The sequence below is a fragment of the Arvicanthis niloticus genome, chromosome 1 (assembly GCF_011762505.2).
Source record: "Arvicanthis niloticus isolate mArvNil1 chromosome 1, mArvNil1.pat.X, whole genome shotgun sequence".
Taxonomy (NCBI): Eukaryota; Metazoa; Chordata; class Mammalia; order Rodentia; family Muridae; genus Arvicanthis; species Arvicanthis niloticus.
Window position 1 is genome coordinate 28,686,715 of NC_047658.1, and position 16,917 is coordinate 28,703,631.

Here is a 16,917-nt window from a genome sequence, read left to right on the forward strand (position 1 = left end):
CAAACAAGCAAACAACAACAAAGCCAAAGAGCAAGAGAGTAGCCAAGAGAGTACATAGCCAAAATGGCTGAACGGAGACACTGGGTAAGTATAGGAAGCTGGGAGTGGGTGGGGTGGCAGCTGGAGAGGTTTAGGGTAGGGTGCAGGGTTAGACGTGCAGAGAGGAGTCAGGAGAACCTGATGTCGAGAAATTGGAAATTAGGTGAATTTAAGTTAAGAATTTCTATTCATCCCCCACCCCCACCCCCACTCCAGTAAGTGATAAAGGTGTCATGTACTCTCTTGATGCTTCCATTCAGAACCAGGAGATAAGCAATGTTCTACAGTTTAGTTTGTTGCTAAGCTACTCTGTTGAGTTTATCAAGAATCCACTGTACATTAAGAGGCATCTAGGGGCTCCTGGTGCTGCTTGTGTGCTCCTTCAGTGCCGACCTGGTGCCTCTTTTGTGAAGCAGCAGCTGAGGAGACTCTGGCGTTCACCATGGCTGACAAGAAACCCAAGGAAGGAGTCAAGACTGAGAACAATGATCATATTTGAAGGTGGTGGGACAGGATGGTTCTGTGGTCCAGTTTAAGGTTAAGAGGCATATACCACTTAGTAATCTAATGGAAGCCTATTGTGAACGGCAGGGTTTGTCAATGAGGCAGATCAGATTCCGGTTTGATGAGCAACCAATCAACAAAACAGACACACATGCACAGTTGGAAATGGAGGATGGAGATACGATTAATGTGTTCCAGCAGCAGACAGGAGGTGTCTACTAAAAAGGGAACCTGCTACTTTACTCCAGAATTTTGTTATAGACCAAGAATACATTCTCAATTAGAAAACTGCAATTTGGTCCCACCACATCCTGACTACTACAGTATAGTTTTCTCTCTTCTTTCATTTCCCTGTCCCCATTTCTTTATTGTACATAAAGTAACTGGTGTGGTGTACAAGCATATCGCTCTTTTTTTTTTTCTTTTCCTTTTTAAACTAAATGGTCAATGTTCTGTTTTGGTTGACATTGGATGGAGATGATCTGGGGGAAAGTACTGGGTCTGTGAAAATATCCCCCTTCTCCATCAGTGGCATGCTCATTCCACTCTTAACTTTATATTTCAGTAAGTTATTTTGCTCTCACTGTTTTAACAAAAGAACCCAACAACACAAAATCCTTGCATACCTTGTTCTTTGGAGAATTTTAATGTTTTTCATTTATCATTGTAAAACCAAGGACAATTTTATAACTTTTTTTGTACGTAGCTGTTACATGTAGGACAATCTGTCTTTAAGTAGGGATAAATTACTCTTGAACAAAATGATCCTAGATAGTTTTCCCTTCAAGACAAGTGTCTTGTTGTTTAAATAAACTTCTTGAAAAAAAAAAAAAAAGAGGCATCTCTGTTTTCAAATTCCAAGGTGCATCATGCGGAAGTCCTTCTTAGGGAGATAATTAAAATGCATTAGTGAAATGTGAAGAATCCGGGAGGCTTTGAGCATGCCCTCTGCAATATGACAATAGCAATAGTACAATAACAGCAGATAGTAGATATTGCTGTTGCAGAGACTATTCAGCTCAAAATGACATGTCAGAGGGAAATTTAAAGAAATCGGCTGGCATGAGCAGGAAGGGGAAATTCAGAGTAACCTTCTGTATTCTTGATGAACTCATCCCAAACTGAAGGTAAAGTGTGCACCTCTTCATCACAAGTACTTAGCAAGGAAATTGTGTGGGTTTGTTTGTTTGCTTTGGTAATCCTGAGAGTTAGCACAAATCAAAACCAAATCACATGTCTGCAATTGAAAAAGCCTTGTTTCCAAAGCATTTGAAATTACTGAATCGTATTAGTTCTGACCTACCACACAACTCAGTTACAATAAGCCCTATGGTAGGTATTGCGAGTGATTTACTCCCTGTTCCAGCAGTCACAGTAAATGACCAGCTGACAAGCCTGCTCAGTGCCCAGTTGGGACACAAATAAGTTTCTGCCTGGTGAAGAGACAATCCCAAGATGGTAACTTTTTTTATACAGGAATTTGCTAATTTTGTGTGTGACACATAAATTTCATTTGAAACTTCTCTTCACAACAATGGATGACAACCTTGTTAGCATTTCTTCTAGGCTCCACCCAACAGTTACCTAGTAACAGACACTAGAGCCTCTTCTCTCTCATTCTCTCCCTCTCCTTCTCTCTCCCTGAACTCTCCTTCTTTTTCCCCTCATCTCTCTCTCCCTCCCTCTCCCTTTCTCTCCCTTCCTTCCTTCCTCCCCTTGTGTCCCTCCCTCTTTCCCTCCTTTCCCCCCTCTCTCTCCAGGAGTTCCCAGCCAGCCAGCCTCTTCCCTTCTTTCTCTCTCTGTCCGTCTCTGTTCCCTTTCTTTCTCTGCCTCTACTCCCTTCCCCACACCCTCTTCCCATGCCCCAAATAAACTTCATTTTATACGGTATGGCTGGTACCTATGAAGGGGGTGTACCTCAGCATGGGCCCGCTAAGGCACCCCTTCCCACTACACCATGCCACCAACATTATAAAACATCAGTCCTGCTGGAGTCTGCTAGAAGAGTCATCTGCAGGCAGTCAGGAGCAAAATTATGGGGATTCCAATCCAGAGCTTGTGGCTGCTGAGACCATCCTATGTACCTCAGGAGAGCTGGAGGCAGAGTACATGTTACTGGGGACTGGGAGGGAATGAACAGGCAACAGAAAACAAAGTAACAACAGGAGGTAACTTGGAGATGATCCCTGCAAATGGGCATAGTGACAGTAGCTTCAGAAAGTCAATGATGGGCTAAAATTTAAGAAGTAATCTACATCTTAAAAGATGACCCTTCAAAAGTTGAGTGTAAAATTGTAGTGGCCAGGAATGGGAATGTAAGAAAAAAGGGTATGAGGAAAGGTTAATCCATGGATACTGAATGACAGAAAGTAGTAAGATGCTCTAGGATACAGACATTGTGGCCTTCCCAGAAAAGCAGAAGAAAGATGTTTACTGGTTTTGCCAGAAAAAAATAACAAATATTTGAAGAAACAGATATGCCCAACCTAATTTAAATATTAGACATTATATACACAAATATTCTAGTTTGAACAATTTTATGCTCTGGTGATCAGTGAAAATCAACTCAAAAATTAAAAATAAACTATAAACAGTCAAGAAAAGCCTGCAGGAGCACCTTTTGTGTGTGTGTGTGTGTGTGTGTGTGTGTGTGTGTGTGTGTCTGTGTGAATTAAGTGGCTGTTGCTCAGCTAGGTAAAAACATAAAAAAGAAAAAAACTGAAAACATCAACTTCAAATTCTGCGTCTAATATTATTCCAGCTATTGGTTTCTTCCAAAAAAGAAACCAATAAATTCTAACAACACTTGTGTATTTCCTATAAACAGCTAAAAGCTTTTCACTTATACTTGAGTATGATTTTGCGCAACATTTTAGGGTTTTATTAACTTAATAAAATTACTATGTTCTAAGTCAATTAAGATTTTAAAAAGCAATTTCAACTGTGCTGTATTAAGACATCAACATAATGATGGTTTGATGGGTAAACTGCTGCTGCTCAAGCATCAGGACCTAAGTCTAAATTCTCAGAACCCAGATAAAGCCAGATTGTAATGATAACTGTTATCTGCCTAAAGTTAATTGGTACCTTTGAGGCTTACTGCATCCATCTGCTAACCTAGGCCTAGTCCATACATACAATCTAATCTAGGTTTAGAATGTTTACAGCCTCTGAGACTTGCTGCTGCATAAGCTCTCCCTTTCTTGTTCTTTCTGAGCTCTGGCCGCCTGGTTCAGCTCAGCTGCTCTGACTCAAAACTCCTCTCCACACTGTCTGATTCAATCTGGCTTCTCTCTTGGCCTCTGACTTTTGATCTATTTGGCCTCAAATTAACTTTGGCAACATGTTCTAATCTTCTGGGTCCTTCTCATTCTCTGGATCATTCTGTCTTTACCTGGGTCTAGCTTATTCTCTCTTCAACCTGTCTCTGTAAAACTCTCCTAGTAAAACTGTCCCCTTTAATACTGCTCTCTTAAGTAGTCTCTCTTTTCTCTCTGTTATCCTAAGAGTTGGACATATCTTATTCTGTCAAATCTTTATCTGATTTTTCACGTTGTTTGACTCTCAATTAGACATTATTTTCAAACATGGGGCTTCCTTCTACAACCTAGCTTTACCTTCATTGTTTGGGATTAAAAGTGTTTAGTAAGGATACCTCTGTATTCCAGCTAGAGGAATTAAAGGTGTGTGCTGAGGCTGAGCCACACTGCAACTAGAAACAGATTTTTCCAGTAAACAACACAATTTGGGGTGTACAAGTGTGATCAAATATCCTACAACATCAGACAGGATAGTAGGCAAGTCTGAAACCCTAGAAGTCTTATAGGGAGATGAGAATCTGAGGCAGGAGAATTTTCAGAAGTTCATAGGTCAAGTAGCGTCGCATAGTAATAAAATAAGAGGGTCCCCATCTCAAACAAGCTTAAATGCAAAGACTAAAATTTTCCTTTGATGTCCACATATATGACATGGTGCCAGCATGCCTGCATTCACACATAAATGTGCACACACACATCACATTGCACATATACAAAATATCAATATAATCCTTAGGCCCTGTTTTAGTTGGTAAAGAATATTGAAATAAAATATTAGCATAGATATGGTGACAGATTCATTATAATTGACCTTGCAAAACTGACATACAGCGATTTGCTAGATACACACAAAAGAGGGTCACAAATCACAAAACGAACTGCATGTACAGCTTGCCTCTGCACTTCATCATTAGCAGCCCGGAGAAATCACTTAACCATAACTATGAAGGGCACCCCTGTGCTGTAATTTGCATTATTAACTAGGCTTCATCAGCATCATGGCAATAAACTATAAGAGAAGAGTGAAGTCATGCTGTAAGTGTCCAATTCTGCTTCTAACAACTGATTACTAATCCCCTGTAGCCTTCCCTCACTCTATAGAACACATTCCAGGATCTGAGGTCACTAGAACACCTGCAACTTCCCACCTGTGATGAAAAGAAACTGGTGTCTCCTTTCCTGTCTGGATCACTATCACATATTTTTAAGATGTGATAGAAGTATTCTAGAATGTTCATCAATGAGAGGCAGATAATGTTGAGATTTTACCAGTGGTCAATGAATAGCCTGGTCCTGGAACAAATACTAAAACACATGGTTTAAATAGAAGCCTTTTCCACAAAATATTCTGTGCTTTTAATTTTTTTTTTCTTCAGAGCTTCAGACCATGAGACTCAGCTCAAACGACAGAAGGACCATGCCATTGTGTAGCTGAGTGCGGCCACTGGAGGCATTTCTGACTCAGTAGCTTGTACAGTGTGTTTTTAATTATTGGCTTCTAGACACCTTCTCCCAACTGAGAATGAATACAGGGAGCAGTGAGTGTCAGAACTGCTCAGAGCCATTCACATGACAAGTTAATTCATTTGCAGACTACCCATGTGGATTTACATGTATTTCCTTGGTCACTCCTAGGAAAACAATCCATTCTTTATAGTAGCTACTAATGGCAGCCGTGTTCACAAGAATCATGCTGTTCGGTGTACTTAATATGACAGGAGAGTAATGCTCTTAAGGGCCCACTTCATTTTGCTTTTCCCAGGTATTTTGTACATAATTAAAATTTGTTGTGGGCTTGTTTCATTAAATATGACTGATGGGGAAAAGACTGTGTAGTTGAATTCAACAAGCTGCTAATGAAGTAAGATCTCTTATTCCTCTTCCAAAGTGATGTCTGGGCAAGGGAAGTTGTCTCATAAGACCACATGTATGTCATGATCAGAATATATGTGGCCCAGAACAATAAATGGTCACTAACTCTGTAACTCAGTTCCCACAGGAAATAAGAGAAATGTTCAATGAAGCTATGGATACTGGAGATTTGTTCTTGGTTTGTGGACAGCACACACCAAGCAAACAAAGCATGTATTCCTCTCTGGCCTGCCTATTATCTGAACCACATAAACACATAGGTTGGCCCTTTAAAATCTTTGTTCTTCCTTGAGTCTGTTTTTCTTTTTGTTTGTTTTTCTTTTCTTTCTTTTCTTTTCTTTTCTTTTCTTTTCTTTTCTTTTTTTAAACAAAAAGCACAGGGTTTTATTTCTAGCCCATTGGGCAGGGTTCTGCAGGCCTCAGCAGGTCAGTTCAACTTTTCTTGCTATCAATAAGCAAGTTCCATGGCATCATGATGACTGAGTCCCCGCGCAGGAACATCTTGGAGATGTAACGGTCCTTGTTGACAGGCTTGGACTTCTTTTTGCCCTTGCCACTCTTGGAGACCTTGGTCAATATCTCCTTCACATTTTCCAGCACCATGTTGCAGTGTCTGTAAAAGGTCTTCACCTGGTCCAGTAGCTTCTTGTTGTTGAAACAGTTAATGAGCACTTGTGTGTTGTTCTTCACTGATTGCGCGAGCACTGTGCGGGGACCTGTGTTGAATTCCTCCTCCTCTTCCTGCTTCTGCAGCTCCTCTGGGGTCATCTCACTCTTTGGTTTATGGAGGAGACTCATGGTGGAGGTTTTGCTCATAGATCATGCCCGCCTCCAAGCCCGTTGCTCTAGCCTCTCGAGTCTGTTTTTCATAGCCTCATTCAATGCTTAATAACCTTGAGATGACTTATGAAAATACAAACTATGAACTATGCAAAATAACTCACACAGTATCAGCCCACATCTTTTTACATTATACAAACACTTTCATGGAATACAGTTGCACCCCTGGTGATGATAGCGTATATCTGTCTTATCTGTCTTCTTATTTTATGCCTGGACTTTCCATACACTGATATTTAAGAATGCTCACTCTTAGATATCCCCTCCCCCCCTGTCTCGTGTGTGTGTGTGTGTGTGTGTGTGTGTGTGTGTGTGTGAGTGTGTACACAGGCTTTAAAGCACGTAGCTATATCAGGCTTTTTTGGTATTAAAATTTAGGGAGGAGCTTAAAATCTATAATCTAGGTGTGCACTTGCCTGCCTATCTTCATTACCTCTGTCTCATGAAACTTCTACCGGGATCTTAACCAACAAGTACTGAAATAGCCTTCTCCTGAAGATCTAAAGGTAGGTGGCCCATTGTATCAGAGACTTTTCTATCCCATTCCTTGTCATGCTGAGAGCTGAAGAAGTTTCAGGGACAAAAAAAAAAAATGTAAACATATTCTTATACCACTGGAGGGAAGTAAAATAATATCAGGCTCATTCAAAGAGACAGATCTAGAGAGAATCTGCACTACCTTGATCTTTTCTGTTTCTCTTTGCATAGAAATATTGCTTATTAGGGTGTGGTGGTTTGAATATGGTTGGCCCATGAGAAGTCCTACTATATGGAGGTATGGCCTTGTTGGAGGAAGTGCATCACTGTGTGGGCGGGCTTTGAAGTTTCCTAGTGGTCAATTTCTGTCCCCTGTGGGACACAGACTTCTGACTGTCCTCCGATGAAGATGCAGAACTGTCAGCTCCTTCTCTAGTAGATGTCTGTGTGAATGCTGCCATGCTTCCTGCCATGATAATGGAATGAACCTCTGAAACCACAAGCCAGCCACAATTAAATGTTGTCCTTTACAAGAGTCTCCTTGGTCAAGGTGTCTCCTCACAGCAATAAAACCCTAACTAAGACAGAAGTTGGTACCAGAGACTGGGTATTGCTGTGATAGGCCTGATGATATTTTTGTCCATATTTGGAGGAATGTGGATTTTAGAACTTTGGATTATAAAACAGTGGCATGTTTTAAGTTATGCTTAACAAACCATACTAACAGAAGCAGAGGAGACACTTGTGCCGAGGGTGATTTGAACTGTAGGAGCCTGCCTCAAGTAGTTCCAGAGGAGAAGAATTTCAGTGTGTAGCTTAGAGACTGTTTGTGTGATATTTTGGTGAAGAATGTGGCTGCTTTTTGCCCTTATCTGGATAGTCTGCCTGAGATTAAGTTGGAAGACATTCAGATTAATTGTATTGATAGAGGAAGTCTCAAAAAAGCCCAGCATAGACATTGGCCTCTGAATTACTCTCCTGAAGATTATTTTGACCAAACCTAGGAAGCTTAGAAAGGAAAAATACAAAAATGTATGGTTCAAGTAATAAAGGGGCTTCAGGAAGTAGAATGGAACTGAATCTTGTGTTCAAGGAGATTAAGAGGGTGGTGACCTCAGGGCAAGTTTGTTTTTGTTAGCATTTGAATAGGAATAATTATATCTAGGCATTATTATGACCTGGTTATTGTTTTCATTTGGATTTTTAATCTGAAATGAACTACAATCTAGAAATAGAGAGCAGACCTGTGATCCAGATCTTGAGGCTGGATGGTATACACTTTTGATCCAGATCTTGAGGCACACTGGACAGGAATGCTTATATCTAGGCATGGTGGTACATGTCTTTAATCCCAGGAGACAAAGGCAAACAGATCTCTGAGTTCAAAATCATCTTACAGAACAAGTTCCAGGATAGCCCACCTTAGGTATTTAGTTATGTAATAGAAAAAGGAGGGCATGTTCCAGCTCTAGGAAGCAGAAGAACTCAACAGCTTCAGCCCTATAGCTCTGGCTTTAATGTCAGGGATAGAAGGGGTTACTGGGACAACAGATGCTGGTTCTCTGGAGCTAAGAAATTAGCAGTGATTAAGAAGAGACCAGCATTACCGAGGTGGATTTGGGAATTGTGTTCTGAGAGTACAAAGAAGCTGTGTTCCAGAGATAATCAAGGTTGTGCCTCATGCTATAGCTGGATTTAGTAATAAATAATCACCCAGGTGGTACTGGGTTTGAAGGCATGGAGGGACCATAGAGAGCAGCTGAGGCTTGGCACTGGGAGAGGCCAGGGAAGGCCATTAGTGAAAGTGAGCCTAGTTGCAGTTGACGCCCCAGAACTGAAGATGTCATGCAAAGAAGTTGAGGCTTGGTACCATGAAGAGAGCTTAGTTGCATCAGAAGACTCCAAACTGTTGTAGATGGAAATACTATAAGATGACCACAAAGAACAGCAGCAGTAGTAAAAAGGAGTCAGCTGGAGCTTAGAATGCTATAGAGGGCAGAACCGGAGAAGTGACTCAAGCCCTTTGGAGAACCCCAGAAGATCACATGTGGATCCCAGACATTGGAACAAGAAGCAGTGAAGTTGATTCTCCCACCACCTTTCCACACACCTTCATCAGACCTTCGGATCCCGAACCATACAGGTTAGCTTCCCTTCCCCTACCAATATTCCTTGCTTGCTGAGTACTCTGGGGAACCACACGCTGGCCTTTGTTCTCCTGCCACCTCTTTGCCCACCTTCATCAGACCTACAGATCCTGAACAATACAGGTTAGTTTCCCTTGCCCCATCCATCTTCCCTGCTTGCTGAGTTCTCTGAGGCACCTCCAGTTGACCTGAGCAGTCTGTTATACCCACCCACTAGACCTCTATTTTCCTACCACCTCTCTGTCCACCATCATCTGTCCTTCAGATTCTAAACCATACAGACTTGCTGACCCAGAACCATACAGCCCAGGGATACCTATCAGTGACCTGCCACACCAATACCATCGAGGGTAACCCTTCCTTCTAATACCTTTTAGAACAGAAAGATCCAGGGACCAAAACCTTCCAGATGGCCAGGGTGGGGAGATACCCAGGGGTGCTACCATCCTCTCGGAAGAGAGGGGGAGGGGGCTGGAGGGTGAAGAGGAAGAATTGTAGGAGGGAGTGAACAAGAATGGGGGCAGTGAACAGGACATAAAGTGAATAAATAAAAACAATAAATAAAATCTAAAAAAAAATTGAAGAAGTTTTGAAGTTAAAGTTGCCTTGGAGACCTTAAAATGTTAGAGATGCCAGAGCAGTGGATTACTCTGGGGTGGAGGGTCTTGGTCATGGTGTCTCTTCATAGCAATAAAACCCTAAGACAGAGAGTCATCAGATTCTTATATCTGTCCATCATTGATTAGGTAAATTAAGGAAAACTGTGAAGCTCCCTGAGGTTAACTTGTGAAGCCTACATGGCATATGATAGATGCTACTAACAATGCATAATTAGATGACTAAATTTTAAATAGTAACAAACCACACAGGGGTTATAAAAGTAAACAGTAAAGAATTCCTTATATAGAGTTGGTAAATGTACCAACAGGTAGGGATGCTGGTATGTAGAGAGGAAATGGTGGCTAGAGGTGGGGAAAGAGGTGAACTCTGTTCTCCACACTACTTTTCTTCATGCTACAACAACATACATAACAGAATCAGCTTAGAAAACATGAGTTTATTTTGACTCACAGTTAAAGATCATAGTCTATTATGGCAGAGAAGGCAGTAGGAGCAAGAAGTAGCTGGTCATGTATCCAGAGTCAGGATGAGGACAGTGAAGACTGCCGTTGCTCAGTGTTCTTTCTTTCTTTCATTTAATGTAGTACTCCAGTTGATGTAATGGACTATATCACCAATATTTATGTTGGGGCTTACCATTTCAATTAATCTAATATATAAATCTTTCACAAATATAACCAGAGATTTATTTCCGTAGTGATTCTAACAGTCACTATTAACCACAATTCTATTTTTTGTCAACTTGATATTCAAACACATAGCTCTTGTCATGATCAATTTCCAAATGGAGCCAGTAACTAGATCATCACTGGGTACCACATGATATAATTATCCCATGTACACCTGAAACTGTACCATTTCCCCCCTAAAGAAGCATCAAAGTTTTTTGAAGAATGCCCTTTTCTTTTAGAATCTTATAGCTTAAACATGCATTTATACCACTTAACTCTTATCTCAGTCATCTCTGTACACAATAAAGAGATAGAGAAAAGCTGATATATCTGTGCTTATGCACAGACATATTCTTAACAAGGCAGGGCCAAATATTCTTCATAATTGTAAACCATATTTCTATAAACTGATCATATAACCCTCTCTGGTATTTATAACTGCATTCTTCTACTTCTCCAGCCCTCCTCCAATGCTGTATTTCTTTTACCTTGAATACACTGGGAAACTTGCTTTAAATATAATAAATGATTGTGGCATATTCAGATGGTGGAGTGAATTTTTAAGATTATTTTCTCCAAGCCAATCAAACTGCAGGAAAGCAGACATAAAACAGATAGTTAAAAAAACATCCTGCTCTACTCCCTCCTGCCCTCTGGGAAGCTCCGAGGAAACTATTCTCAGTGTTAGTAGAGAACAAAGCAATGGAACTGTCCTATCTGAACGGAGTCATGACTTTTGGAATGAGATTTCAGTGGCATATCCATTTATAGTCATGGCTCAATGTTTCACACATGTCATTTCTTCAAACAATACTCTTCCCATCCCTGATTGGATGGCTAGTTGTCCAGACAACACCACAGCCCCCCATCATTAGGGGAGCTGTGTACCCCCGGGACATGCAGAGAGGCAGCCTGACCTATCAGATCAACTGCCAGAACGCACAACCATGCAGTGCTGAAGAATAATTTAGCTTTGTGACAGCCACATAAATTTCGAAGACAAAGACTGTCTTCTCTAATTTAAAGCAATTTGTGTACTTAGCTTCCCACTTGAAATATATAAAACCAGAAACAGATTTTTATAACGCAAGCTTAATAAAGTGACAAATTCTAGCTTCTAAAAGCTGCACTTAGGCCACTGTGCAGATATTTAATACACCGTTTCTTATGCACACCATGATATTGTCAAACAGGGAGGCACAGAAGTACTCTCCTAGGAATGATGTTGTTTATTTGTGGGTAAAATTATAATGAGAATATATGTGCCATATGAAACTATGAACATATTCAGATATGGAGGCAAGTTAGAGGTTGTAAAGGCAAACATAGGCTTGTGTAAGTTCTTGCGAAACATTTATCCATGGCCACAGTGGTTAAAAAATAATGGGGCTAGAGAGATGTCTCACAGGTTTAGAGCATCTGCTACTCTTGCCGAGAAGCCAGGTACGGTTGCTGGCACTCACATGTCATACATCAAGTCACTCTCCCACTGAGGCCAGAAAAGGCTTCCCAGTTAGTAGAATGAGACCCACAGGAAGGCAACAAATTCATGGGCAGCCCCCAATTCAGTTGCTGGGGACCTGCATGTAGACCAAGATGCACATCTGAAAAACATGTTGGATGCTTTAACCCTGACCCACTTCCTACTTGCCGCCTGGACTCTTTCCATTGTTCTGGCCCTAGAAAAAGCTCTGCAGTCTATTTTTCCTGTAGTCTAAAAACCTCTACATTTTGTCATACAGCCCCCCCCCCCAAGTATTCTCACCTCTATCATGTGTAGTTATAGCACTCTTGAAGTCATCTTTCCAAAGTTCCCAGGCATCTCTGGATGATAATGGTCATTTCTATATGGTTTGGTTGCCACCAGCTTCATCTAACCATAGGAGTTGTTTTTGTAAATTAGCTGATGTGAAATATTACCATAAATTTGGGGACCTAGGAGATAGCAAGACCCTCTGAGCTACCACCCCTGTCTCACAAACCAGTTATGAGGAAAGGAACCACGAGGCAGTATTCAGAGTGACAACACAAGTTCAGAAAGTGGTCCTGAGCTCTTCAGCTTTGTTGGTGTGAAAGTTTCCTTCTGTGCAGAATGATTGCTCCACCAATGAAAAGGCCCAGATCCAGCGTTCCAAGGCTTACTTTGCTCTGCATTATTCAGTTTGACTAGCTAAGATTCTTATGCACAGCCTTTCATAAAGGTCTCTGGTATGCTAATTTTAAGACATTTAATGTGTTCCGATTGAAAGAAAATCCATTTCTGCCGTTAAGCCTCACACATCTCTACCAGTTACTACTAAACTCATGGTGATCATCTCATCCTGAAACCTTCATTATTTCATGGGCCTAGTGTTGCCAAAAGTTGGTTTCTTTGTATATGCAAAAGGTCTAGCTGTAACCCTGTTAGTATTAAGGAAGGTGTGGGCAGGCCTGCCTGCAGTCTTTCACTGGTCAGGACTTCTGTGGTGGAGATGTGGCTCTCCATCTTCACTGTCAACGTGACTGGGTTTAGGATCACCATGGGAACACTACTCTGTAAGGCAGTTTCCAGAGAGGGTTGACTGAGAATAGAATGTTGGCAGCATCATCCAATGGTCTAGGGTTCTGAACTGAATAAAAAGGAGAGAATTAAGATCCAGCATTCATTGCTCTCCACTTTCTGACTACAGATACAATGTAGCCAGCTGTGTCTCTCCTGCAGTCATGCCTTTCCCATGACTCAATACCCCCACAAAACAAAAACAAAATAAAAACACCTTCCTTAAGTGCCTTTTGTCACAGCAATAGGAGACCTAACATATCCATCCAAACCTCTCTAATCCCCAGAGGTAGTGACACTAGTTCCCAGATGTGTCTATCACTGGCTTATCTAAATTCCCAGAGACATCTGTGCTGAGCAATCTGCCACCCACAGACACCAGTTATTCATCTCATTGCCTCGATCTGGACTCTTCTGAAGCAATCCTGTAGCTCCCACCAGTTTAAGGAGGGTTAGTTCATCCCCCAGCCCCAGCCTTGCTTTCCTAGTTCCCTAAATGTATCTCTAAAGCATAATTGCCAGGGTGTGTTGGTACCTATGAAGAGCCTTCTCAGAGAATAGAAGAGGGTTTGGAAGGAGAGGGTTTGGAAGGGGAGGGGAGGGGAGGGGAGGGGAGGGGAGGGGAGGGGAGGGGGGGAGGGGAGGGGAGGGGAGGGGGGAGGGGAGGGGGGAGGGGAGGGGGGAGGGGAGGGGGGAGGGGAGGGGAGGGGAGGGGAGGGGGGAGGGGAGGGGAGGGGGGAGGGGAGGGGAGGGGAGGGGAGGGGAGGGGAGGGGAGGGGAGGGGAGGGGAGGGGAGGGGAGGGGAGGGGAGGGGAGAGGAGAGGAGAGGAGAGGAGAGGAGAGGAGAGGAGAGGAGAGGAGAGGAGAGGAGGGCGGCTTTGATCAGGATGTAAAGTGAAAAAAATATAAACCCATAATCTCCAGAAAACTTCTTTGAGACTCTAACCCAGTGAATTTTTATTAAGTATTTGTGTGTGTGTGTGTGTGTGCGTGCGCGTGCGAGCATGCACACATGTATTCATGTGAGCAAATACTTGTGCATATGCACACAATGTGTATTTCTCTGAGGCCAGAAGAGGGGGCAGGATCTCTTGATGTTGGAGTTACAGGCAGTCGTGAACTGCCTTGCATGGGTGCTGGGAACTCATTCTAGTTTTCTGCAAGAAGAACAGGTGTCCTTAACTGCTGAGCCACCACACCAGGCTCCCATACTTCCCTTTTAAAGTGCTATTGATTTCCTGTGCACAGTGGCTCTGGACTCTCATCACACATGACCTCCTAATAGAAAGGAACAGCCTTTCTCCACACTTGTCATCTTTTCATATGTTTAGATCACTTCCAGCCTCTTTTTTTCTTTTTCTTTATGAGATATTTAGTGAATTTTGGATGTTTTTATTTTATAAAATAAAGCTTGGGGCAGTCAGCACTAGATGGTCATGAGTTCTGACTATATTTTCAAAGAAAGTCCGAAATGTGGAAGTTTATTATAGGCTAGGAAAGCCCAAAGTTGCTGGAAAGATCACAGAAATCTCAGCAAAACAGACTATTAATGAATTATGAATGGGTTCTTACGGCCTGAAATCCTTATTTCACATAAGGATTTGCAAATGCTTCTAACATTTGTAGGGAGACATGGATGTGAGTTTGTAGTTTACCAAACCAGTGCTTCTTAAGATCATTACTTGCTTTACTCATATCTAGTGTCTTACTCCTGGGAACTCAGATGAACAAAGGTTATATCTAACAACAGCTCTGATGCAGCACTGTAGAGATGCTTATTTAAAGCACTAAAGTTAGGATGAAGAGGAGAGCCCAGACAGCTTGCAACAGTAACCAGAATATATTCCTGAGAAGGGTGCTGGCACTGAATACCTGAAGAGGATACTGACATTAAGTACATCAAGAGGATGCTGACATCAAGTAACAGGTGTTGAATAGGGAAATGAGCTTTGGGTGACAGTTCCACTACCTATTACATAATGAAATTGCCAAAAGGAAAATCCAACAGAACCATTTTTTAAACACTGGTTATAAAGTTAAAATGTTATATATTAGATTTATAATGTATATAAATCTATGAAGTGCCTATTCATGCCTAAGGCATTAATCATTTTTATTTCTTGGCCCAGAAGGGACTAGTGTCTCAAGAGTTTCTCTGCTTGTAAGATCATATTGTTTCACCATCTTCACAGCCGTGATTAACTTCAACCTCATATTTAATTTAATGTCTGAGCTTCACACACGGAACCTGTTGGGCACCTGCTCATGCAAAGCTTGTTTTGATGAAACTACCATTAGCTTCTTCTGCATGGAAGTTCAATTCTGCAAATTCCTGGTGTTTACAATGAGAAGAAGGACAAAATACTAGCAATGGAAGCTGTCTTTTCCCTTTTGTTTTGTGTTTGTAATACTATTTGTATATATGTTATCTGAGCAACGACGAGCTACTGAAAGGTATTCCACACTTTGAAGGTCATCCAATCTAGCACCAAACTAATGTGAGCAAATAGCAAATGATTAATAAATATCATCATTAAAAACAACATGTGTAAAAACAAGATAATGATATGTAAAATATATACAGGCATATTTATTAAAGTTGGTCTTTTCTCAAAGGGGAATGAAAACGATAGATTACTCTCAAATGGGGGATATTGAAACATATCAGCTAAATTACCCAGGGAATTAAAGATGGAGAATTATAATCATTTCAGAAATGTTCAAATGATAGACTGAATGGGAAATCTTGTAAAGCAGCTTAATTGACACATCATCTTCTGTTAGCATGACTTCAACTGACAACTGAACCCAGGAACATAACAGAACACAAGTGACAGCTCTACAAAAGCAGATTACCTCAAATGAACTGCTTCCCTCCTCATTGTACTACCTACCACTGACCACATTAAAGGACCACCTGCTTATGCCTGACCTAGGGACATCCCATGCTGTGCAGGCAGAAGGGAAAGTGCGCTGCCTTCCCCTGCAGGGGAACTTGTGAGGGTGACAGGTACAAGCATCTCATTTGTCTGCCAGTTACTAAATTCAATTTGGTGGAAGTTTACAAAGAAAAGCTCTATGATTCTGTCCTAGCTTCTGCCATGTTGCAGTCATAAAGCAGTCTGACCAGGAGTCAGTGAGGGGAAGAAGGTTTATTCAAGCTTACAGTTTATGACTCATAACTGAGAGAAACAATGCAGAAATTCAAGGGGGTGACAGCCCCGCTTGCTATTTCACACAGCATTCTCTCTCCCCACTTGCTTCAGACAAATAAGTACAGCAGGAATCATGGTGGACACTGCTCATTGATTCATATAGGTTTATCATCAACTTGCTTCTTTATACAGCCAAGGACCATCTTTTCAGGGAATTGTACCGCCCATAGTAGGCTGGGCCTTTCTATATCAAGTAAAAGTCAAAAAAATTCCTTACAAAAATACCCATCAGTCAATCTTAGCTAGATAATTCCTCAACTGAGGCTATCCTCTCAGATAATCTTAGTCTGTGTAAGCTAATAGATTAATCTAACTAAGAGAGTAATTTCAGCCATTTTCTCCATGATAGAATGCTATTTGCAGAAAATCCTGATCAAACCCCAAGTCTCTAGTATTGGCATCCCTGGAAAGAATTTAATTCACTATCTCAAGTGCATGCTTTGGCCTTCTTCTTCTACCTCTAGTGGCCATTTTTCTGTTGCCGTTCAAAGTTCCTGATAGTGGGTAATATATAAAAAAAGACAGGCTTATTTAGCTCATGGTGTTGGAAAATGAGAGTATAACAGAGACCTCTCTGTTCAGTCTCTGTTGAGGTTCTTGTGGAAAGATACCATGATGGAAGGGGTGCTTACCAAAGGCATCACGTGGCATGATAGGAGGCCAGAGTGATTCAGG

At 41.5% G+C, this 16,917-nt stretch overlaps 1 protein-coding gene and 2 pseudogenes across 1 annotated transcript in view; 1 reads left to right on the forward strand and 2 right to left on the reverse strand.

Annotated features, from left to right (window-relative positions):
- The window catches only part of Gabrg3 (gamma-aminobutyric acid type A receptor subunit gamma3), a 581,822-nt gene that overhangs the window by 169,571 nt on the left and 395,334 nt on the right, over nt 1-16,917 (reverse strand). The window lies entirely within an intron of this gene.
- On the forward strand, nt 482-927 carry LOC117697147 (small ubiquitin-related modifier 2 pseudogene; annotated as a pseudogene).
- Nucleotides 6,094-7,340, reverse strand: LOC117712340 (small nuclear ribonucleoprotein Sm D2 pseudogene; annotated as a pseudogene).